This window comes from Cuculus canorus, chromosome 3 (genome assembly GCF_017976375.1).
Source record: "Cuculus canorus isolate bCucCan1 chromosome 3, bCucCan1.pri, whole genome shotgun sequence".
Taxonomy (NCBI): Eukaryota; Metazoa; Chordata; class Aves; order Cuculiformes; family Cuculidae; genus Cuculus; species Cuculus canorus.
Window position 1 is genome coordinate 82,184,939 of NC_071403.1, and position 26,822 is coordinate 82,211,760.

A 26,822-nucleotide genomic window follows, 5' to 3' on the forward strand; every position below is an offset into this window, starting at 1 on the left:
TTTGCAGCCAGAATACATTACAGCATCCTTGAGGGCACCCTAATTGCCTTGAAGGTTCAGACTTTTACTGGTTGTGACCTTAGTGGTTGCTCTGGAAGGACATATCCTAGAAGTGGTTATGTTTTGAGTAGGAAAGGTTCAGTGGCTTTTGATTGTTTTACCCAGAGGGAAGGAGCCAGACTCTTGTCTTTGTGGAATACTGGAGGCTACACATTAGCTACACATGAACAGGGCGATCCATTTGTAGTGGAGGAATCCGCACTCTCTATGGGATTGATAAATGACTCTGAGAATGAGTAAAAATAGTTGGAAAAGCTTTTAAGTTTTGTTTAAATTTAACCATCAAAAGTCAAAACATTAGAGGGTGTTTAGAGAAGTGCCCGAAACTTGGAAACCCTGAGAAGAACCAGGAAGGGAATCAAAGAGTCTGGAGGGAAAAAAAAAAAAAGGCGAGAGAAAGAAAGAGGTTAAGATTAAATAAACCTGTCTGAATAAAGCTAATCAGCTGAGATCCTGCTCCATTGAGATGAACTGGATGATTACTAGGGCCTTTAGATGTTACTGGGAGGGAGACAAAAAAGAGAAAATCTGTACATTATGGATTGTCTGAAGAAGTCTAAGCCAGGCCAGAGCTTGCTGTATAGGAAGAGCTAAAGTAATAGTGCTGAGGTACTGCATGTAGAGAAAGTGAGGAATTATAAAGGCCCCAACGAGCTTGAATAATTGAATAATGGAGTGGCCAAAGGGAAAGGAGTTGCTGGCAAAGTCTGGAATATTTCTAGGTAGGAGTTTGGAGTATTATCATTTATTGTAGAGCTGTCAGTTGTCAGCGCTAAGAAATCTTCAGTTATATCATGACAACATTTTTTTGTGCCAGTGGCCATAATTCAACCTGCTGTGTGGCTCCCCTTCCTCCTCTGGTTCTCAAGTCACATATTGTGGCTGATTAACTTGTTCAATACCAGCTGCTCGGCTTCAGTCTTGCAGATCAATGGTTATTTGGGTGAAGAACAGATTTTGGCTGCTACAGAGCCTTTTGCTGAGGCAGAATTTCTTCTTCCTTTTAGCTCCTGCTAAGAGATTTCCAGTGGTGCCAAAGAAAATAGTGATGATGGTAAGAAATAAAGACTGTTTGGCTGTTAGGGTATTTACTGCAGTCATTTTCTTATTGTATAATATTATAAGAAATGAAAGTGAAATTTATTTTGTTTAACCTTTGTTTATAATTATTTGTGTGATTACTTATGTTATCACAGTTAACATTGACCACTAGAACCCTGGGTAGGGATTTCTTCTTGCACTTAGGTCCTGAGCTACATTTCCTTGACTCCAAGATCAAACCCTCAGGCTGAGCACTAAGGTATTCCTGCAAAGATTTGCATGTGCTTCATTTTACATGCTGGGCGCAGCTGTTGAGTCTGGTGATGGCAAGGAGCCCTTTTTATCCCCTGCATGGGATTTTCAGACTGCCAGAAGGGAAGAGCAGATGTGACTGGCCTGTTTCTCTTCTTTCCTCATGTGGAGCAGGGAGTGAATGGTGCTGCTGCTCCACCCTCCATAACATGCCAGCACAGTGGAGCCAGTGAAGGGAGTGGAAAGTTGTCTACTAAGAAATCAGCACTAACTCAATACACATCATCCCACAAAGGACTTGCCTCTTTCCACCTTTTCCTGCTTGCCTTGCTTGAGGCTTGGTGCAGCTATGTGGTGCCCTGTGCATGGGCTTGGTCACAGGTCGCCTCTATTACCTGCTGTCTGTGGCCCTGTTGAATCTGAAAGGCCTATTCATGGTGTGTAACGTTAAAGAAGTGTGTCAGTCTTTACAGGGTCAGAAACTAGGTCTGTTCAGGTGTTGTAGGTCTCCATTGTGTTATATTCTACAAACGCAATTTATCCTGGAGAACTGAAGAGTCAGTGGCATCAAGAAAAGCATCAGATAATCTGAAACGTATCTACCTTTATTTGAAGACCATTGTAGAATGTGTAGAGGAAAGAACTCCAAAAGTAATTCCTCATTTCTCATCTAATGGCTTTAATTAACCTGAACAGTTATGCTCTTGAATTGTGCATACTTCAGGGACCAGTTTGATGGCACTCTTCCTGCTACTAGGAGAGTAGGAGTATGACAGTTCAGTTATTGCTGTGCATTGTTAATATGGTTGATCTTGGTCCTCATCCAAGAGAACCACTAAGCAATCATGGAAAATGAAGGGTAACACATTTTTAGAAGGATTCTGGATAATTTTGGCTATAAAACAGGCTGCATAATCTTGGCAAAAAGTGGATGAATTCATTATCTGCAAACAGTGGAAAATATTATAAATGGCAGTAAATGAAATAAATGGGTGTTTCCACTGTAATATGCTATTCTCTGAGCCACCCAGAAAGAATACAGCTTGGTTTACTGGGTGGGTAGTCCTAGATGAAGTGAAAGATCATGTTCGTATGCTCAAATACTTGTTCATGAGTGAGATGTTTTATGCCTTTGTTGCAGAGGGAAATCCATACATTTTACATTTAAGGAGCTGTATTTTATGGCCACATATGCATGCTGGAATGAAGATAAATTTCTGTATATACCATATATCTGTTGCATTCCTCAGCTAACCTCAATTTCGTTTGCTCTTCTACACCTTAAGGTTTTAGAGAACTCAGTGACTCACTCTAATGGAAAGTCACTGACCCTCCTTATTAGAAGAAATTGATCTTCTGTATATTTTGGATATGTTTATGGGCCAGTACTCTTGCTGTGAACACATGTAATTGAAGTCCTGGCAGTTTTTAATAGAAAAAAAATGTTGCCCACTAATGAACAGGCTTTGGCTGAATGCTCTTCATTCCCGCTTCTTTGGCCTTGGGACATGTCCTCCTTTTTGAGATTCACTTCATAATAAATTCCTTTGACCCATGTGTATCTCTGATGATGTGAGGAGTTCCAACAGCATTTGTAGGCCTAAGGTTACTTACGTCTGAAAGTGTTTTGCTGGATGAGAAGCTAATGCTTGTCTCACTAGGGCAAAACAGGCTTTAGTGTTCACAGTAGTTGTAAAGACAGTGGACATCAAGGGACGCTGCAGTCATGCCAATGAAAGCTCTGTACTTTGTTCAGAGAGGGCAATCATAGGTCCCACGTTATGTCATTCACTTCAGTACGGTCAAGGTTTAACCCTCACATCAGAGTGCCCCTGGGTAACTCCAACAGTTTTAGTAGGAACAAGCAACAAGGATGAACTGGATGGATGTGCTGTATTTTTGCTATTAACACTCAGAAAATGTATCAAATAGACCTATTGTTTTTGTCCTTTTGCTTTGCAGTCAAATGCAAAGACAAAGCATCAGGTTTTGTTGAGTGCAGAATTGTTTTTTATAGTATTTGTGGGGTTTTATTTTTCATTCTTAATCCATTGGATGTTTACTGATCTAGATGATACTTCTGCTACAATGCTTTCTTCTGCTTAAAGAAGAGTTACCTCTATACCACCTGAATTAAATACCTGCTAAGAAAGACGTTTCCTCATATACTTTGATAAGATCATGGACATTACCCCTGCAGTTTAGCTGCGTCTTTTCCCAGTACCAAGTACTATTACAATTTCTTGGCTTGCAAAGAAGAACTGCAGACAAACCCAAACAACTGTCTGCACCCATGTTCACATCTGGCTTTTTATATACATGTATATATGTTTATATATGTACATGTATATAACTTTATATATATATTATAAGTTTATGCCATATATATTTGAGTATGTATATCTAATTGATTTTAATTAGGTAAGCTTAAGAAGCTCTTACTTGCTTCAGAGATATTACTAACTCTTCTGGTATTTTTACTTTAAGGATAGTTTAAATGTATGGCCACTGCTTGCGTACATTTATGTAGTATGCTCTGTGTGGACAGATCTCTGTTCTCATGCCACGTCTACTTTTGCAGAAATGCCTCTGCATTTATAAACAGCTGCACTCATAAACCTGTGAGTACAAATAATTGCAAGTAAAGAGATGAGCGTTTATAGCTGGCCTTTTCAAAGGAGTCTGAGGGATTTAAGTACACAAATCTCATTGAATTTTGTTACCTAATTCCTGTGGCTTCTTTGAAAATTCCAGCCTTAATTAACTATTTATCTTAATTAACTAATTCAATCAACTACCTGTGAGCCAAGCAGTGTAGTAGACATAATATGCTAAACCTAGTTAGTTTTAGTTGAACAGTAGCTACCCGAAAACTTTTCAAATGAAACTTTTAATGGCTTTATTATTGGCAACTGTTATTAAGTACTTTCAGCAAATCAAACTGCAACATGTAACATAAGCATTGCTATCCATCCTAATTTTTAATGTGGCTCTCAGGGTCTTTGAATTGACTAATATATGTGTTTAGACTTGCTAACAAGGATGGACGGTAAAATTCACAGGCTTCCTTTAGGCATCATCTCCACCTTTAGATGTGCCTGGGAATTCCTTGTGGAAACTACAGAAGGGAGTTTCCTTGTCTATATTGGACAAACAGTGATACATATCAGTGCCACTTTGCAGTCTATACTTCATTGGCACCTTAATCCATGCAGAGACATCTGCGTTTGAGGAGGCTGCTGTTCAAAAGTAAACAAACAACAAACAAAGGAAAAAATACAGAATGAAAAGCTTCTGAGTCTTTACATTACCCTGCCCAGTACTTATTTCTACTCCATAATAGCTTTGCCTTCTTGCATCTTTTTTTTTTAAATCTGTGTTTCAAAAAATCTTTGATGTGGTTTTTTTTTTATTTTTTTCTTCTTTAAAAGCCTATTCAACTTAGTATGGAAAGCCACAGTTTTAGCAGTTCCCCTGTTTGTTCAGAAATAGTATCATTCATATTTGGCATCAGAAGGAGGATGAACTGAACTCCAAATTTACTCCTATTAAATTAAACCTAATTGAAAAAAGGCAAAGGCATTCATTAACTAGTTAAACAAATAGTATTAAATTTATTTTTTTTTTATTTAAAAGAAGAAAGAAAACAGCTTTAACTAAAGAAACATAAGTGGAAGAGTAGCTATTAAAGCATGTGATGGAAGAAGTACACGTTGTTGAAAACTTAAGAAGAAACCACAAACACGTATAACAATAAAAGAAATGTACCTTCTTGGCAGTTTCTCTTTTCTGTTATTGTGTCAGATGTTTCTGATTTCAATAAAAGCTTTCCTTCATGTCTCTGAGCTTCTCCTTCCATTTGACTTTACATTGAAGTCATAAACCTGTTGTCATGGAAACAACTGTGACATCACAGATGTAGTATTAACTTCACCGCAGGGCAAAATAAGAGAATGTGATGGTCTGTGAGGAGAGAGAACCTTTGTTAGAAGCAAAAGCCAAGCTTATCCGGATCTTGGCCTAGAGCCCAGAACCCCTAGAGCCTTTAGTGGGATCTCAACAAACACTGCCTTTTAGCGGAGACCCTTGCTTGAAGCTGATGGTCTGTGTAGATGGGACATGACATGGAAGAATGGAAGCTTTATCAGCTGTGTTTTAAGATTGGAAAACTGGGGAAGAGAGAGAGTAAGCAACTTTACCCCAGGTCACAGAGCAGATTTGAGGCAGAGCCCATAACTGTGCTCAGATAACTCAGCAGGAGTTGCTGGAGATGCAGAAATTGAGGAGTTAGAGCCTGTTTTTACGTATCAGTTCCTGGAAGTCTTTCCCAAGCTCTGTTCAAGACTGAGAAAGTATGCAAAAGTCAAAAGAGCTTGGGACAAGTTGAAACATTGCTGTAAGTCTTTTAAAAAGATCAAAATGTCTTTGGCCTCTAGGAAAATTTGTTTAGGAACATCTATATACCTCCCAAAGTCTTTCACGGCAGTGTTCCCATGTTCTTCAATGGGCCCAGGATTCCATCCGTGGCTTTTAAAGAGCAACAACCAACACCTTGAGTTGCATTCAAATATGAAGAAGGAGCAGATCTTTTATAAAGCATAAACATAATAGCTATTACAGTAAATATGACAAACTAAATGGTCTTAGCAATTCACGAATTTTGCTTGCATTATGTTAACCTTAAGACTTAAAATGGTCATCTGAATCCTTGATTGCAGCTGCTGTCAAGGAGTGGTGTTGACTGCTTGGCTTACAGTTTGTGCCTTTGTGACCAGCAGATTGATTACAGCAATGAACCCAACGTAAGACTGCCTTTTAATATCACCCACAAGTTATAGCTAGCACAGTGTGTCACAGGTGGCCTGTCTTTGAGAATAACTGCAAGAGGTGGATTGCTTAGAAGTGGTATAAGCTCCACCTGCTTCATACTTTCCGGGGGAAATCACTATATGGATATTAACCCACCAACCTGTCTGCCTGCTGGATTGTAGCTAGTCAAGGTATCAGGTCCGATTCTGCACTGAAGTCAGCATAATGGCAGTACCGTCCAGTAGATAAGGTATTTTTGCCACTGTCTTACCCCTACAGACATGCAAACCCTTCAGCTTTATGGGAGTTATGTGGAAGGGTGCCAAACCATACCACGGATGTGAACTTCTGTTAACTCTAGTGAGAGCCGTGTGGCTAAATCCCACACAACTCTTGAACTGGAGGGGTTAAATCCATTTCACTTTTGCCTGCTAGTCTATGGTTGAGAAAAACAACATAAACCATCCCATGTGTTTCAAATTGTTTTAACTGATAAGTCTGGGCAGCAATGGAGAGTAAATCATAGTATCAGTGCACATCCATAGCCTAGCTTGTTATACATTCAAAGTAACATACATGAGACATGAAAGCAGATTTTTAATTAGAAGGACTGGAAATGTCTGAATTTTCCTAAATCTTCCACAAAAAAAGACTTTGTCCACTGCTACACTTTTAGTGGGTAATAACTATGATTGCGTAATGGACTTTCAAGGAGAGTTTAGTTTTTGCAGTGTAATTTTGTGGTTTGAATGCTGAAATTTTATTAAAATACACAAAATGTAAAGCTGGTATTCTATCCCAGTAATTGTTTTATCATCTTAAGTTATCATTCTTCGTGTCTGCAATACCCATTATATTAGAAGAGGCTTGCTTAAAGCATGACAGAAAAACAAAAGCCCATCAGAGAACACTATCAGAGCATCACAGTACTTCAGGTCAAACCACATGTTCATTGATCAAACAAAAGTCTTTATGAAGTTGTGTACAGAAATGAACTGGTGAAAGCTAAGAGTCATATTAATACTTGATCTAATAAAATAGTGGCTGGAATAAAATTCTATCGTTTAAAGTCTGAATTCTGAGTGGAGCCACCTTGTCAAAATATAGTAGTCTAATTTGCCATGAAGTGTCAAACTGCAAAATGTCCTAATCACAGAGCCAAATAAATACAACAAAAACATGGTGTGGAAAAGCTAGTTTATGTGCGCAAAACTGACTTTCAGCTGAGTCATATTCACAATAAATTTACATTTGATAAATGGCAGTACTTATTGCCCAGGGTTTACCAGGAAAAATACTTATCAATAGTAAATGCTAAACTAAAAAATTTGAACAGAAATCCAAAATATTTGATGTAAATATCCTACATTTAGCATTTTCAGTTTAAATGCAAATTGTGTACATATGTGAACAAAAAGCATCTCTAGAATTAGAATTTATCAAGATGACATTAGAGAGGGGATACGAAGCTTCTAGGCTTAAAGCAATACCTGGCTGCAAAGACAAAGATAAGACTTCTGTGGGAATTAAATTACTGCATGTTGCAGCAGCTGAGACCTTATGAGTTCTTCAGGAAGTTCTAATGATGATTGCCCTAAGAGACAGCATATGCTTGGGTCAAATCTTACAGGGCAGCTTAGATTATTCACTCTAGAAACAAACACTATACCAGGTAATTTTGGTCATCACCAGCTAGTGAATTTTGAAGGTGAAGTACTGAATACTTGTAAAGAAGTGTTAGCCAGAGAAACTTAGACATGTCAGAATCCTAATGAGGAAGATGCATTACAAATTTGAAATAAATAAAATTTGAAAGTTTAAATGGAGAGACACTGTAATGAATTTATTTGCTCACCTATAATTAAGGCTTATTTTTTTTCCTGCAGCAATGGTTCTTTCTTTAGCATGCATGATCACTCTACTGAGTAATGCATTTTACAGGGTGTGGTGATATTCCTTGTCAGCTAGAAGAGCAGTGCCAACATGAGCACCCACCTAGCAGTGTTGGAACTAGCAAAGAGTTGCATTTTTGCAAATCCTTGTTTGACCTGCAAAACTATGTGAGATCAGCACAGAGAAGGACTGAACCAGTTCAAAGTGAGAATCCGTTTTGATTGTGTTGGCTTTTAGGAAATGTATCTTTTTTTCTGGAAAGCTGGTCTGATCATATACTCAGAGTTCTGCAGCCAGCCCTTCAGACCAAACACTGTCTACTTGTTCCTGTCCTTGAGACCTCCCAAATTATGTTAATTTTATTACTAAAGTTAAAAAGATAGGTCTCAATTTAAGGGACTGCCACCAGTTCCTATAGAAACATCTATGTGGATTGTACATGGATGAAAACACAGCCACTTATACAAAGGAGAGGGAAGTGTGGAAATATTTCTGCTTGGTTAAGAGCAGTTCTTTCCTGCTGACTTTCCTTTCCTAGTCTTTATATAAGAACATGAGGAGTCTCTGTATTTCATCATTGTTATGTACTAGGAAAAAAGATTATCTGGAAATAGAACATTTTTGCTGAAAAGCTTTTATGGCTTGGAGCTCCTAATGACAATACTTGTGAGATATGAATCACAGCGAAGAATAAAACAAAGACTTGTCAGAAGCAGGAAACCAGCTTCTTGCATGCTAGTGGCTGTACCAACATGTATGATGCCCATGAAGTGCACCCCATAGTTTATAATTTTTGTAGGAAAATCAATGTATTTATATTGTATCAGTCACCATTCTGTCTAAGTACCTTAACACATAAGACTGTTCCAGTTATAGTAACTGGTACTAGGCAGTTATTAAGTACAGCTTCAGATCTTGCGTTTGCATATAGCCATAAGAAAACTATTTTGATTTTTGTTTGCCATTTTGCAAAATAGAAGCAAGTATTGCATTCCCAGCTGCTTATTGCTAGTGCTACAGATTTATCTTAGTTCATCCTGGGGTTATAAGGCCCCACCTAGGAGTCTGGCTTGTAGCCAGTGCTAGAGGGTAGCTGTAGAGCAAACCTCAAGATCATTCTTGAGGTGTTTGTTTTCCTTTGCAGGCAGAGGGTGAAAGAATACATGGGAACCCAAAAGAACATGTTGAAGGCTGGTTTGGGTCACCAAAATTATTTGATGGCTCAAACACGGCAGTTTTCAAAACAAAGGCCCTGAGAGGAAATAATGGGTTTAAAGAAAGGGCTCTCTAAACAAAGCAGAAGGATGATCTGGTAGAAGATGCTTACAGGGAACAGGGGGAAGAATTAACCAAAGAGCAATTAAAAAGACCATACTTCAAGTCTTGGATTTCAGGATTTTTAGGTGCTGTGAATACTCCTAGCTAGCTTCTACTGTTTTGCTAAATAACAGAACTAAACAGAGGAACTAAAATTGTTCTCAGCCTTATCGACTGGCATATAATTTTAAAAAGTACTTTGGCATTGTCTTACTTTATAAGCAAAAGGGTGGCTGTTACCATGTTCAAATGCCATCTTTAAGAAACATGGGATAACTCAATTTCTCTCCTCTTCATTTGCTTTTCTAGCAAAATAAGTCTCATATGGCTTTTGTAATGAATGAGCAGAACCGCATCAGTAAAGGTGACTGTGTTTTGCCTACTGCAATATGTGTATTAATGCATTGCATTGTGAAGAGCTTGGTCAGTTTAGGTTTAAAGACTTTTGAAAGTTTTGAAGATAAGAAAGGCTGTAAGTTGGACACAGGGTTACTGTTTCTGACTGACAACCAGTTTGGACACTCTTATTACAAAATCAATGTATCTGCACATGGTTTTGTTCACCATGTGGCTATTCTATTTTAAATTTGCTCTCTGCCTTTCCTCTGAAATAGCTTTCCTGTGTAGAAGCTTTCTAAAAGGGTGTAGGTCCAAAAACGAAAAAGAAAAAAACACCAAGGATATGTTCCTGATTTAATACTGTATAGAAGAAAGGAACTGGCTAAATACATAATTAAAAACTTAGAATTCAAGCCTACAACACACAAGGTTTACGCCCCAAAGAGCGACATAATCGAAAAAGAAACATGGCCAGCAGGTTCAGGGAGGTGATTCTGCCCCTCTACTCCATTCTTGTGCGACCCCACCTAGAATATTGTGTCCACTTCTGGAATCCCCAACATAAGAAGGATATGAAGCTGTTGGAATGGGTCCAGAGGAGGGCCACAAAGATTATTTGAGGGCTGGAGCACCTCTGCTATAAGGACAGGCTCAGAGAGTTGGGTTTGTTCAGCTTGGAGGAGAGAAGGCTCAAAGGGGACCTTGTAGCATCCTTCCAGTACCTGAAGGAGGTCTACAGGAAAGTTGAAGCGGGACTTTTTACAAGGGCATGCAGTGATAGGACGAGGTGAGGAGGCTCCACATTGGAGGGGGGGCGAAGATTTAGATTAGACATTAGGAAGAAATTCTTCATGACGAGGGTGGTACAACACTGCAACAGGTTGTCCAAGGCAGTTGTGGATGCCCCCTCCCTGCAAGTGTTTAAGGCTAGGTTGGATGGAGCCTTGGGCTCCTGGTCTAGTGGGAGATGTCCCTGTCTGTGGTAGGGTGGTTGGAACTGGATGATCTTCCCTTCCAACTCAAACTGTTCTATGATTTTATGGTAAGTCCGGGTGAGGACTGATGAATTATCATCTCGTATTCTTTTGACAAATGCACATATCAGTGATGGACAATGTGTGTTTCTCCCGAAACAATTATCTGTGCAAGGCAATGGGAACATCTTGTCTTGGAAGTCAGAGTACAATTTTGGTCTTCCCATGAAGAGGAAGGTTTTATGACAAATTCTCACACCTGAGATGGAGAGGATCGGGTGACAGTTCACTCTGTTGATGCAGATTCTTGGTCATGTAATTTAAGGGATGTCTGTAACCTAATTTACATGAATGTAAATCACAAATTGACAGCAATAAAACCCAGGAAGCAAGTATTGTATAAACACTCAGCCTCCTTTTTTTCTCCTACATTATTTTTCTGTCCATGAAGTGGGAGGTATTCATGATTCTTTTCTTCAATGGACTCATGATTACTCGTGCAGAAGGGAAATGTTGTGGTGATAATCTTCAAAACAAAGACTACAGTAATTTCCACTTTTTTTGTTATCATGCTAAGAGACCTATTTAATTACTTCATGTAATGAGAAGTGCCCCCGGTTGTTTTATCCATAATTAATCACAATGTTTCTGGCTTGAAAACCACTTCCTTTATATATTTAGCTGTTCGTGATTGCCCTTTAGTTAGTTCCATACAATGTTTTAAATTCTGGGTAAGTCAATGATTTTTTGTTTAGCAAAAGGTATGCTTAGGCCAACGCCCTGAACTCCACAGAGACACCATCCCAAATTAATTCTCCAGGTTGCAGCTGCATGATCTTGCTAAAGAACTGAGTAATATTTTGACATTTAATATTAAATGAGCTATCTTTGAAAAATGCTTCCCTGCCCCTGGTGTACCTCAGGCAAATGGAAACATGCTTAACGTGCCTAATGAAACCTCGGTAATGGAAAAAATGGGGAATTGAGAGAACCTATCAGGATCTAGAATCTGCAGGACATAAAAACTGATGGTAAAATGATGGTGAGGTTAAGACATAAACTAATCAAATTGATTGCATTTAATTGGAGCCTTCTTAACAATATAGCTGTGATTATTTTTAATCCTGTCCAAGTCAATAAAAAGATTTTTGGCAAGTGCTTCATTTTTCAGTGTAGAAAATTAGTTTGTGAGGTTTGCAGTAGTGTGGTGCACACAAGATTTTTGATCAACCAACTTCAGGGGGATTTCCATGCTCTTCAATTCCTTTTGATCTGAATATCACTTGTAATTCATGGATTTATCCCTTCTTATTTTAGCCACCAAACTGTATTATTTCTAAATCTTACTTTTAATTTTAAAAATAAGAAAACTATTGATATTGCTTGAAGAGTTTTCAGAAATTGTGAATGTTCAGTAACAAGCCACGAGATTATACTAGGTAGAGTTCAAAATTCATTGCTTCTTCTTCAGGTCTAAGTACGCAATTGGCTTAGGAGGCAGAGGTTAAGAAGAAAGTAGAGGTCTGAAGTAAGTGTATAACAATTTTTCTGAAATTCATAGCATCATGACTCCTTGAGGACATTTTGCATAATTCCCTAATTTTGAGCAATTCATCTTTCTCAAACCTTTGCCAGCGAAGCCTTTATACCATCACATGCCATCATTTGTCTGCAGCTATATCTAGCTTTATCTGCATACATCAATGTTATGTTTCCGGTAAAGAATATTGTTACATATGCATATGCATGACTCAGAAACCTGTGGTCTTTATGTTATTAGCAACTTTCTCAACAGAACAACTGACTCATCTTTTAAAAAAATTCTGTATCAGAATATCTGAAATCATCACAGGATTTAAAAGAAGTTAAAGGCCGAGTTCTGTAAGAGGAGAGGTTGAATCCTGGATAGGCTTCAACAGACCGAGCAGGTCTAATTCCCATTCTTTTCCTGAGTGATTGTGATTGTTGACTACTATACCACTTTGGGCCATTAGGGAGTTCAGCTCTTCCTCTTCAGCTACTCTAAGCTATAAATTTTTCCCTCAATTGATTGCCAGTCAATTTGAGGTAATTTAGACAGTTGTAATGACTACTCCCCAGATGCTTGTTCAAAGCTGCAAATATTTACTGTTTGCTCTGATTGCCTAATGGGTGAGCAACTAGTTGAAGATAGAAAAAGCACCATATAGGCAAATTGTACAACTGCACACACACAGTCTTCCAAGCAAAGGGGTTTTTTTGTCACCAAGCAGGAAGAATAGATGGTATAAAAATCTCTAGATCGTGAAAAGGACAGTCACCACCGAAGAGGAAGCTGGTTTGTCTGTTTCATTCGTAAAGTAATGGGTCCATGTCAAGAAAGAAAGAAAAAAAGATTCTCAAATTCTTAAGAGAAAATTGCCTTGCTGAGTCACACGATTTTATCCAGAATATCTAAAGTAAAGTAAAGGTCCTGTCACTGTTTGTTACGTAAAATGCATGATGTCTGCAATATAAATCCAAACAAGGAAAAAAAGGTTGTCTGAGTGCAAAATTAATAAATTGTCACCCTTATGGATTATATTAGTCACAAAATAAGAGAATTACGTGATACAGTGAGTAAACTACTTGGCTCTCAGATCTGGAGAGCTGTTCATTTTTAATAATGGCAAAAAATTAGAAATGTGCTAGACAGAGGAGAAGACATTGCACAGGGAAGAGGGCTTGCACTGCTGCTGCCTGCCCTGTCCCTCATGATGCACAATCGAGGATCCACTGTTGCCAATGCCTCAAACTTTGAGAACCATTTGGGAATTTCAGATGAATGTAGGAGAATGGAAATATTCTGGCAAACCTACTGAGAACATCAAAAGAAAACTGTGTCACTCAGGGTCTCAATTTAAAAGATAGTTGGTGGTCAATGTGATCATAGCCCAAATTTAGAGTCCACAGCTGCTGAATCCTGCTCAAGTACCACTTCTCTGGTGATCCTTTTGGGAAACGAATGAGCTAACAGAAACAAAGTGGATGCTAGATAACACTAGCAGTGGGGAATTTATATTCTTCTGCTACACACTGCCCAATACACTTCTGATACTAACACAAAAGAACAAGCACAGCATGTCTCCACATTAGTTTGTTCAAAATAAAAACAAAATAGGAGGGAATGTTATTTTGCTTCAGTTATGGTCAATATGTCGATAATTTCCATTTTCCTTTCTGATTATATTTCTGTGGTAAAGGATTACATAGGGTTGAAGGATTTAATTTTACAATAGCTAGAGTCTGTTTGTCTGAGCATGAGTTTGTTACAGAACCTCTTTTAACTTGTGATGGAAGATGGAGTTAGTAGGACAGCAATAGCGTGCAGAAAAAGAAGTATACTTTTATGCACGGAACTTACCGCCTAATGGGAAAGCAGTTTTTAGCAGGGCTAAGGATAGGTTGGTTCACAATTCAGAAGCAAAGACAGCGTTAGACTCCCTAAATCACATACCTGTGAAGAAATGCAGTACCACTGGGAAATGTGTCTTGAAACAAAAATCTGGACTGATTGAACAGATGAAAATCAGACATTCTGTCACTCCTAAAGAGGAAGTATATATGGAGTATATAGCTCTGTAAGTAATTTCTTTCAGCCAGTTTTTCATTTTGATTTGAAAACTCTTGTAGAAATGCTAGAGATTCCCACAGGCAGAAATAAACACAGTGGGTTTGGCCTGTAGGTTCAAGCTTGATAATAATTTCAATAGTAATAATCTGATGTCAGACCTTAGATCCACTAGAAAAATGCATAATCCTTTTTTTGGTTCTGTGAAAGCAGACTAACTGATCTATGGGCCTGCTTTGCAATTATCGTGCCCAGTTAAAATTTTGCATTGTATTAAACTTCCCCCTGCTGCAGCAGCACAATCCAGGGGTAATTTTCAAGAACCTCCACCATTTTCATAGTTGAAACACAGCTGTATTAGGGACAATGTGTTTCCTCCCTACCCTAACTGGACAATTCTGCCTCTCTGTCCCAATAAGATTTAAACTACCAGTGTACTAGTTGTAGCCCACTGCTGACTTTTTAATGGCTTCACTACCATATTATGTCTTGGATCAACAGGGTCTTCAGACACTGTGCTGACTGAGGTCTGAAACCCTTATTTATGTGAGTAATCTGCATTCATACAAGTAGTCACATTGACGTAAGTCATAGTATCCGGTGACGCTGATTAGATGTTTGCATTACAGAGAGAGTTGTCCGTGGCATGGTTGAGACATGTTATGGTATGTACAGCATTAAGTCAAGAAAATTCTGAGGGCTGGCAGTGTTTCAGACTCACCTTTTCAATGATAAATTCCTTCCTCTTGTCTTCACTAAGCCTCTGATGCAATGTTATTATTAGGTGAGTGAGTAATAGTAGCAGTTGATTCAAAATAATACCAAATCAGATGTACAAGGTTTTCATTCATTAATTGCTTTGTACATTACCAGTACAGCTAAGCAGGGTTATTACTTGCTTTTTATCATGTAAAAAGTGACATATTTCTGGAAGGAGAAAACTCAAATGTTGATGTATAAAAGCTTTATTTTAAAGATGGTAAGTTCTTCATTAAGATAAATTTCACCTAAAGCTATTGCAGAGAATTCTGAAATTGTAAACTTGAGTGATTGTCAAGAAATATTTCTTAGTCATTTTACTTTTCTTTTCCTAATGATAATCCTCATGAGTTTTACACTCCTGAAGATTCATCAAGAAAACTTTAAAATATAACAATTGAGGGTTTTGCATTCTGAGGCAATTTTTTTTTCTGATCTTTAGCACATCTTTTTCAGAAGCATGGAGGAGTTTTTTAAGTACCTTGATATTAAATCAATTGTCTTTTTTTTCAGTCCAATAAAATAAAAAAGAAAGAAAATTCCTGTGAGTGTCTCTCCATTTAACAAATGGGCGTGTGGTCAAAGATTTAGATGGCATTGGTGATATAAAACAAGTATTGATTGTTATTGATGGAAGCAAGTATTAGTTTACTTTTATCACCCCTGCACAAGAAAATAATATCCCTTAAGTATGTGCTGTCAGAATATGTCTGTTGTGTGCAATTCTCTGACGGCACCTGCAGAAGGTCCACAGCTATCAGTGAACTGTGTTCCTTACTACTTTTCTGAAGTGGCTGAAAAGACCATCTCATTTATGATTTTGTGCATGATACTTCTGTGATTTGACTTCCCTTCTAAAGAGATTTCAGTTGAAAGAGATCCATGCATAAGGTGATGTAGTCTTGCAAAGAAAAGTGTTAAGGATTATGCAATGAGGTAGAATCTTGCCTACCTCATTTCTGTAAAACTAGGGTGGACTTGCTTCCCTTTGCTACATCATACAGTGTGGAAACAAAGTCCCTCTTTAGCTCTTGAGATGTTAAGGTTTCTGCTTTCACATCCTCACTTTCTGGGGATATGACATCTTGTAGTCATGATGTGTCACAAGAAATATTTTTATGTAGAAGTAGGGGAATTGGTGCTTTTTTTGCTTTTCTTCCTTGTATTTTGCTAACAGAAACAAACTATTAGAAAATAATTTGATTGAGCAGGAACTGGAGTAGACACTTTCTTTGTCTTTCAAGAAAATGTGAACCTCCCAAATTACATCCATATTTTGGCATGAAATTGAATATATATTTTGGATTACAGTATGACTTTACCCTGCACTTTCTTTTTGTTCTAAAGATATTTTGAAACAAAAGGTAGTGTTTTGAAATGGAAACACATAGAAATTTCTTTACTTCATATTTTCATTAGTATGGTTAAATGAAATATTTTGGCATTTCTGGGCTGGATCTTGTAATTTTGAAAATATTTTCCTCTGGTCAAATTGATTGATATTCTGGGAGAAAAACATTGTGGATAGTTATTCCCTCTATTCATCTCTATTCAGACTCATGCAGTTCAAATGTTAAATGTTTACACATTATTGTGAGTCACTAAATATAATAACTGAGTAGTAGATTAATACTCACAATCCTTTGTAAGGAAAATAATGCTGTATCTTTTTTTTAATGCAGGAGTTAAGGCCATGAAAAAACATGTAATAGGAAAAATTAAATGGAAAAATAATGGAAAATTAAAGTATTTGAGAAAAGATGAGCTTTTCAGTGAAAACTTAACCAGCTTTCAGGAGGAAAATTTTAGCAAATGTAGTCACATTTGAGCTAGCTTTAATTTCAGATATGAAGAGTAGGGAGGAGACATTTTGCTCACCCACTGCTCTAGATTACACTATGGCATGACTTACTGAGCTGCTTGCGCTGCTGACTGCCTCCTATTTGCTCATAAAATATTCAGACAAGGTGTGCCTCTAAATGTTGCCTATCACTTCTTGTGCAGCACACCCATGGTCAAAGGAAAAGCTCTTGTTTGGGTACTGCTAAACAAAAACCAAAGAAAAGTAGTTGCAAGAAATGTCAGTGAACACTCTGATAAGCAGTGTGTGACAAGGGATGTGACACTGTAACATGTGAGACTTGGTGTTTATTTTTAACTCTCTCACTCTCAAATGTTGCATAAATTCAGCCCACTTGCATTCTTCTCCAAATTTCATCAAGAACTACTTGCATCTGCCTAATCTGTGGATGCCGCCTCTTTTGGACTCTGACATGTTTTGGGATTTCCATGAGCTACTGTTGTTTCAATAATAATAATAATAAAAACTTTATTACTTTTTTGTCATACTTCAATGCTTTATGCTTCAGAAGCCCTCCATCCATTTCTCAAGGCAACTTGGGACCATAACCCAATGCCAAAAGGGAAGAGTTAAATCAACAGAATTGAATCTTCAGGGTCCCTTCCACAGAAGTCTGGACAGTAACAATGTTATTTAGTGGTTTATAGGCTCTGAATATATCCTGTTTGAAATCTGTATTTTCCCCTTGGCCTCCGCATTTATACTGACATATCAAATTAATGAAACTTGGCCTATCTTCATTTGAATGTTATGGTTCTTAGTTCTGACCAAGGACTGGTGTAATTTCAGAGGGTTATTTGTTATACTCTTTTGCATTTTAGCTGTATTTCAGGTGCCTGCATAGACCTGAGAATTGGTCATCAACTTGTCTTTGATGCATTTTGTCTCATGATTCTTCTGTGGGTTAAATATCTGTTATTAATTTCCATTCTGCAAAAGCTGAGGGACAGAGGTAGCAGGACATTGCGGAGGAGCTGCTTTTTGCACCCAATCTTTGGTGGTGCTGTAGCTCCAAGGCTTTTATAGCTGTGGGTCCACCACTCCTTCCCTTGACAAAGCACCCATTTTTGTTATAAATAGCATTGAGGGAACTCGGACTGAGACAGGACTCGAGGAACTGGCACAATAACTTTAAGTCCTGCCTCAGCAAACTAAGAGATGTCATTGTGGGAAAAATGTTATGAAAGCAATTACTCTACCTGCTCATCAAGTGTGTGTGTGGGAAGCTGGGGCGGGCAGAAGGGCTGGGTGTGACAGAAGGCCGCCAGAAGAGACACGCACGGCCAATGGCAGTAGAGAAGTAAAAAGCAGGTGCAGCCCTAGGGGCTGAGAGATGTGACTCTGACACACCTGAGAAGGTGGCAACCTTGAAAGGAGTGAGAGAGGAGAGTTAAGATCAAGAAATATCGTCAGGCAATTAATCCTGAGGGCCAAGAATGCAGCAAAGGAGATGGAGGTGGCACAGATGTTTCTTTTTCTTATCTCTCTGCCCTCTACCTCCCCTCCCCACCCCATACTCTTACTGTGTGGTACGAAGTGTAAACAACTCTATTTGGGCTGGTATATTTTTTTTCCATCTTGAAATTTGGTTGGGTTTGGTTCTGTTTTTTAACTGTAACAAGAAAGAAAAAGTTATGTTTAGGAACATTTGGCACACTAAGAGGGTTTTTTTAAAGATTTTTTACTTGTGGAAAGCTCCTGCAAGCTAATAAAAGCCATGACCTCCTCAAGGGACATTCATTAACACCCTTTTACCTTTACTGTACCACTTTATAATATCCTCTCTCCAGAAATTTCAGAATAATTTAGTGCCCTACCCCAAAGCCAGTGGGAAGAGTCATATCAGCTTCAGTGAATTAGGCCCTTAGAATCCTTTGCACAGCTGCCAACTCACTAAAAAGGGTGTAATATGCAGGCTAATAAGCTACTAAAAAAACATAATGTGAGCATAATTCTCCACTTCATTACATTAGTTTTACATGCCACTAAAGCCAATGGAGTTATACTGGTGGAAAACCAGGGTCACAAACCTGGAAAACCAGGAGGCTTGCCCCCTACACTAGCCTTTTAAAACTGGTTTCAAAGATCACAGGCAGTTAGTCTGCATTGTATACTAATGTTGGGCCCCATCCAAAGCTCACTGTTCTCAACTGGAGTTCTTCCATCAGGCCCTAGGGATATGTATGTCTATGTGTGCAGATGTGTATATGTCTCTGTGTCGATTTATCTGTGTAACTTATCTATTTTTACCATGCTCATCACTAGAGTGACTAAGAGCCTGGGTGACTGAGGTTAAGCAATATGTAAAGTCCCCAAAGCCTTGATCTAATATATACTTGCTGATCCTGTAATATAAAAATAAATGTAGGTTAGTGTATGATCTGTGGGATATATACAGTCAAGCTTGAAGAACACACAGAAGGAGCAAGAACTGTTTCTCATCCTGTTGGACAGGTTATGCCATTGGCAGAACATAACAAGCTGCTGCCAAAAAGGCATCACCCCTTTTTTAATTCTCAGACTCTGTTTTTATGTGCTGCTGATGGATACTGGATGAATTGCTCATTGTAAATCAATAGTACTTCAACTTCAGATTAATGGGGGACTAAAACTGTTTCTAATAAATGTTTAAATGCCTAGCATTTTTAAGAAACCAAGCCCTTTATGAGGAATCCTTTTTTTCTTTTAGGCAAGAATGGTAGAAAAACATTTGGGATAATTTTGTGAATTGCTGAAAAGTAGAAGAGTAAATGGATGGGCATGTATTCTACCTCTTTGCTTTATAATTCAGCTGTATGGAATGATTGATGTTGTGCAGATAACAGAATCATAACAGTCAGTACATAAGATGTTGTTCATCTGTTGTGATGAAAATGAATGCCCTTCAGAAAAGCAATCTTACTGTTAAGTAATAGTTCTTGCACCATAGCTGCAGTATTCTTCGTCTGCTTTAAATTGTGTTCCACTGAAAAAGATCTGGGAAAACTGCAAGAAAGACAAAAGTTGTCAGAGTGTGCCTGTTAGTAGTTTCTGAGCCTGAAGTTTTACTCATTAAAAAAAAGGTTGTCGAATTATAAGTTTTTTTCCTAATTTTGTATTTAGGAATTCTTTCTGTGAGGTAATGAAAGATGAGGGTGAGAGATGGACTTAAAATGAATGGGGCAGAAACAACTGCTTTTTATAAAGGACAAATGTTTTATCATCCAGAGTATTTACATGAAGTAAAATTGTATGTCAAAAGTAGCAAAGCCATGCAGTAGTCAGTAAGCTGCAAATCTTTGCTGTTCAGCAACCAAAAAAAAGCAGCGAAGTGTTCTTTGACTTTCCTCTTCACCGTGTGAGGAATGAAAATATCCCAAAATAATGTGGTGGGCAAACTGTATATACCGGGCAATAAACTAAACTTTCTGTCTCTAACAAAAGGCTTCTCTTTATAAAGTGTCAGCACTTTTAGCTACAAAACATTGGTATCCAATTCTCCTTTAGTCCTTTAAGAATGTCTTCTGAGAAGTTTGTAGTTTGGTATTTAAATTTTTGGATATTTTTTAGAAATATAAACTGCTGATAGATGAAGAGCATAAGCTGTAATGTTTGGAGCACTGGATTCCAAATGTTTTGCAGAGCAAACCGTTGTCAACCTTTGATCTAACTTGCAGACCCCCTGCACAACAGTATATAAATGAATTTATATATTTTACTCTTTCATGAGTTTTTGTGGGCTCCTACAGGAGCCTAGTATAGACCTAGGCTCTAGAAGACTCAAGTCCTTCTATTTCATAATTCGAGATACATCAGCTCGGAGATCCTTTTCCCCCTTCCTGATCACACAAATAAGTCATATCTTTCTGTAAATCTTGAAAACAATTCTGCTTAGCTAGTAAGGGATTGTAGTGTCTCCTGCTGAAAAAACACCCAAAACATTCTATCTCTTCCATCAGTTGCCAAGCAGCTGGCAGGGATACATCCTTTACCTCAATGGTAGACTGAGCTTTTTGTCCTGAAAAAAATTAGAATTTACTCTCATTTAAGGGTTTAGAATTGCATACTTATGGTTGTACCACGTAATTTCCCCTCAAAAAGTTATTCTGTTTTCCTGAAATAGCATGGGTGACAGATGTATGATGCTGAAGACTAAAGTCCATCTGTTCAAGAAATGATCAAAAAATTTTGTCCAACATCTCACAGGGACTGCTTTAGAGGTACTGACACCTGTTTTATATGGGCAACATCAGATAATTTTTTGTCACCATGGCAGAAGAAATGGCAAGAACTAATATTGTGTAGAATCCAAGAGACAATCTAGAGTTGCACAGAGGCCCAACTCGGAGACACATGAACTCTCTGTTTTCTCTGTTCTCTCATGGAATTTTGGTTTACCATCTTCAAGAGATGCACTGAGCTGAATCAAACCCTAAAGTGGCAAATGAAGAGTTGTCAGGAGCCACTGGGGAGGGGCAGAAAAGCTCCATCAGTGGAGAGTGGCAGCACCTGGATTGGCTAATGGTTTAAATAGGTATACCTGCAAAGAAGCTGGCTTTTCTCTCCTGGAAAGATGTCATTAGGGCTGTTCCTTCAGGAGAAGGTTTTGGCTGTGTTTTAGGAATGAGACTGGTGCAGAAAAGAGGTCTGTTCTCAGTTAGTAGTCTTCAGCTTCATATTTTATTGAAGAAGTAAGTTGCTTTAAGATGCATTTATGTAAAGCACTAGTTTCTATGGCTAGTATACATGGAAAAACTTTGCAGTTTCACTGACCAGTGGTGGAGGGAGATTGAAAACAAGCATACATTATATCTGGAGTTGCTGAGGATTAATTATTTCGTGGTTTTGTGTGCTATTTGTATTATTTTTACCTTGTATGGTTTGAATTTAAGTTGATATTTAGAATTCATAGGGTTATGGATTATGTGCTGGCAGAAGGGCTGAGCTGCAAAAAGGCACACTAGGATAGATCTGGAGCAGTGCCTATCAGCAGGCTGAGATCAGCTTGCTCTCTAATTGCAAGGAGTTGGTCTTCTGCACCTTCCCTAAAGCTTGGCTTGCTGGGCTTGATCTGACCTTCTGGAGTCAGGGACTTCTCAAGGCCTCGACTTCTTAGTGAAATCTTTATTCTCCTGAAAGTGATCTTGTGAACACCATGAGCAGATCTGCAAACACCCTAGGTATGGGCTGGTGAGGCCAAAGTATTGCTACATGGTTTTGCTAGTGAGCAGTGTATAAGATGACTCCAGGTAAATACCCTTGATAACAATACTTAAATATTAACAAGCTTTTTTGCTGACTTTAAAGGAGATATTGAGGCCTTGTTACTGAAGGATGCAACAGATGCTTAATGAATGTTCAGTTTACGCGTGCTCTAGGAAAGAAACTCTGTTTAGAGAATTTTCTGCTCTCCTCTGTTCATCTAACTTGCCCATCTTCACTTCTTTTTATTCTCCCATTGTGTTATTCCTGTGTAGCTGTCATAAGGAGGGAAGATTTCACTCCATTCACTCATCGGTGTCTGTGAAGGACTTAGAGGCATTAGAACAAGGGATTTTATTGCTTTGAGCAGGGGATATGACTCAGAAATATGTTTTCCTTCCCCTACTAGAGATAAAGTATGAGGGTAGAAACACAGTGGGAGCTGCTGCCCCTCCCAGAGATAAGAACGTGCCAACATGCTATTTCCCCCAGAGGCATTGAGTGCCACTGGATTTGGAGCTGGTGGGAGACGTTTTCCTGAACCCATAATTCCTTTCTGATGCCCTGGGGTCTGCTGTCCAAGATGGTGATGCCTGTTTGGGCCCTTGTCCCACAAGCTGCTGACCCTGTCCTAAGGGATGCAAGGCTTCATGTGTCTTACAATCCTGCTGCAATCAATTCTCTAAGCATAGTACCTCTAACTTTAGCCTCGGTGATGCAAGGACCTAGATGACGGTGCTGCAAGATTTCCATTGTCTTGTGAGTTTTGGTGTTTCATTTGTGCCCCGTGTCCATCCTCTGAGTGCACCCACTATATGGTGGGTTATTGGGTGTGCTTGGGGTGGGGAAAAGGTGTGGTACCTGGGGCACAGGGGAGGCAGCATCTCCTGCCCTTGGCTTTGCTGGGAGTGGAGCAGTTTTGTTTCCTTTCATCTGTCAGGTCCAGTGCTTTGAAATTGTGTGGACAGTATGCACATCTGCATGCTAAAGAGGGAATACTTCACTTCCATATGCAACTATTTCTTCAGACACTGTTTAAGGGACCCAATTTTGACCTCCTATACACCCATCTTAGTTAACACTGGTGAACGTTACTCTTTACTTACTCATGTGAGACCAGGTTCAGTTGTGATCTCTTGGTTTAACAGCAAAGTAAAGACTATCCAGCAGTATTCCTGCCTGACTGAAATCTTCACAGGGTTATGTGTTTGGCTCAGCATGCCTTGACGTTAATCTGCTCTTGGAATATCTATGGGAAAGAACAGCCAAGCAACTGAAGAAAATAAGAAATGTTAGTTTTTCTGGCACAGACTCTCCTGCCACCATAAAAGATGAAAACACAAGAGAGGAGGTAGGAGGAGTCCACTCAGCTGTTTCAGTTTTCAACATGCAGTCTGGGCTGGCTTCCTTGTGATTATCAGGGAAAACTAAGAACAGTAAAACAGTGTTACTACTCTGTGAAACATATATTTTAAAACAAGCTACGTCAACCAATCAACCTATGGGTCAGTTGTGAAGGGAGTTAATGTGTGTATCAAAGATAGCATTAATATAAATTTGAAGTGTTTCATATTTAAATGTCGCTCCAAGTTTGTTGTGTATAGCAGGACAAATATAACTAAGGTGGGGCTCAGCACAAGAGCTGGATTCCAGCCCATTTTAAGAAGCCAAAATAAACACTTATACAAATACAACATTTCACATGGACTTTTGTGCTAATTATCTACAGTTTCTGATGCTGGCTTTTAAAGGGATGGGGGTAAGACAGTGAAATATCCAGAAAGCATACCGATGGGAGTACTGTGAGCTTTATTCTGATCTCGTTGTGTAAATCACGTCTGACTCTTTAGAAGTTCAGAATGAGGGTTGCCTGGCCTTTCTCCCAGGGCTGTGCTAGGGCAGACTTGAGTTTTTAGAAAGTGAAACACCAGAAGTCACTGGGTGGGTGCTAAAGTGAGGATCTGGTTGTCAGGCTTTTCACTGCTAGTTGCTCTGCTGCATGATTTAGAGCAAGTCTCTGTGCCTCTCTGTTTCCCACTTGCTCTTTGTCCTGAGACTGCCAGCCCTGTACTATTTATTTGCCTTGCGGTACTGTGGAAATGGTCTCTTCAAATTCACATATGTTTTATCCCTCCTTCTCTGTTACTTAGCTTATCTTTTTCCAATTGTAATAATCTTTTGTATAATGAGCTGTTTCTGTGTCTCCAGGCTTGTCATTCTTGTTTGCTTGGACTGTAAAATCCTTGGAGCAGACTGGTTTTCCTACTGTCATTGCTTTATCCATTGTTATTAATAAGATATCATTATTACCTCAAATAGTTGTTTTTCCTTTTTTTAAAATAATATAGCCTAATCCCATAGTTTTCTGTAGTTGATGACAGCTCTCAAAGATTTAGGGTTTGCATCCTTGATGTTTTTATAATGCCTCATGCAGCAGGTCTCTCCTCTGCTTTGGAAACTCAAGGTGCTACTGTCATCCTACTAATAAAACGCTTCTAAAATAAAAATGTTTGATACTACCTTCTGTTCTTGGTATGTTGTCTCCTAAAATAAAAAGAACCCTCTCTGTTTCTGCTTGTTTTTTTGTGGCAGTATAAGCTCACTGATGTGTGTTAGGCTCTGCAGAGACTCTTTAATTACTGTACATCTGAATGGCTGTCACATTAGGAGTTAAAGATCTCTATTTCAAGGAAAGAAGCATTTTTATGTTTCTAATATAAATGAGTATGCTTCAACCTTTTTACCAAATTCAAACTGCATGGAAGGGTATTTTATAATAGACTAAGAAGGCAATATAAAATTAAGTAAAGCTGGGTCTGGTGCCTAAAAATATTTGGCAGAATTCCCTGGAAAACCACATTTGAACATTTTTAATATATATTACAAGGCAGACAAGAATAATTATCTTCTCTTGAAGTTCCCCAAGTGAGAGAAGTGTATTGTAATGCCCTTTGAAAGAAAATAATATAAGTTGCCAAATGATTATGGTGTGGAATTCTTCCCCACCCCCTGTCTTTTTCACTCGTCTGATTGTATGTAAGAGAGGAAGACTATGGTACAAATGAAGCTGCTACTCTTACATTCCTTCTTAAAAGGCAAAATTTAACACTTTTAAGTAGGTGTACCTGTCAATGTACAGGGTAGTCCTTGCAAAAAAATAATTAAGGCAAGTATTTCTAAATGACCAAAGCATAGCACTATTAAAGATGAGGTAACTCTTACAGTTTTACATTGTGAATCCTTGGGAAAATTAAAGTACTATTACTCTATTTTTTCCCTCCCCTTTTTAAATAGACTGTTCAAAACTAGAGATGTAAAAGCTTTCTAGATTTGCCCTCTTTGCAGTGGGAGATGAGACCAAATAGGATTAAGTGAACCCATAGAAACCATTTGTATTTTAAAGGGATCTTGGTAAATGCCCAACTCCCTCAAATTAAGTTGTCCCTATAAAAATACCTATAGAGAAAGGTGTATCTTTAGATAAGAAAAAGAACATTCTTAGAACTTTCTTAATCACCAGAAAGACTTTAATATTGCCAGGTATCATGGCTTTTATTTTGTTTTCAGTCTGTTTTCCTGTTAATAGATAGTTACAGGGAAAGGCAGTTGTGCCACCATCTTTCTGTGGAGCTTATCTGGTGATGGAGTGCAAAGGTAGATAAAGGAACCAATGTGATTCTTGGAAACTTAGCTAGATGCAAACTTCACAGTTAATTTCAGTGTGTTTCAAGTCAAATGAGGAAAACCCGAGTCCTGATACTGAATCCGTAGTGGGAAATAGAGACACGGGCTCTTGAAATCAATGTGGGGATAAAGGGGCTAAGAGGATAAATTCTCTGCTGTTGTAGGCTAGAATTTCTGTTACTTGGATAAGAAAAGTTCCTTCTGATTTGCACCAGCCAAGAAAGGTCCTTCAGGGTCTTGAGAGAGCTGCAGATATGCAATATATGCAGATATATGTTCTTCCTGCAAATGGAAAAAGTAAAACTAGGAATATATGGAGGGACAGAGAGAGATTTTGGCAGCAGGATTTTAAGTTAGAAACCAGGTGGGAGGCAAAGCTGTGATGGGAATGTTGAGGCTGAGCAATCCTACCCTGGGAAATCTGTCTGACTGAGGGGCTGCAAGCTGCTTTCTCTGTTATTTATTTTGTAGACCAGAGGATGTGAATTTGCTTTCTTATTCCAAGGAGGAGGTTGGAAAGCTGTAGGAGAATAGTGTTTACTTAATTTAGTGGAATCTTTCATATGAAATATAAGTGCATGTGGTTTGTGTAAATCTATTTCAATGAAGACCATTCAGTTAATCAGGTGTTCAGGAAAGATTGTTCAGATCTCTTGGGAAATGTTGATATGCCGTTTTTCAAATGAATGTCTTCATGCCTGGCTTGTTGCACAGAGATAGGGTACTTCGACAGCATCTGCAAAATTAACATTTAGAAGTGTTCTAATTTGATCTAGATGGGACCAGTAAAACTGTGGTTTCATTTTATGGGTAACAAATTGATCCTTGGAATACTACTTTGCTGCAGTCAAGCATGGTGCTGTGAATGTGTAACTCTATCTCCTTTTGGCACTGATGACAATGTTCCTGAAACAGCATGAAGCTCAGCACAGCCTAATCACTATCCTTCTTCTTGGGAAGATTTTGCAGTTGACATCAATCTCCAACTTGCAGCTGTGGTTCAGCATGTGCCACAGTTGTATTCTGAGCACATACAGCCATATCATCTATTAATGTTTTGTGT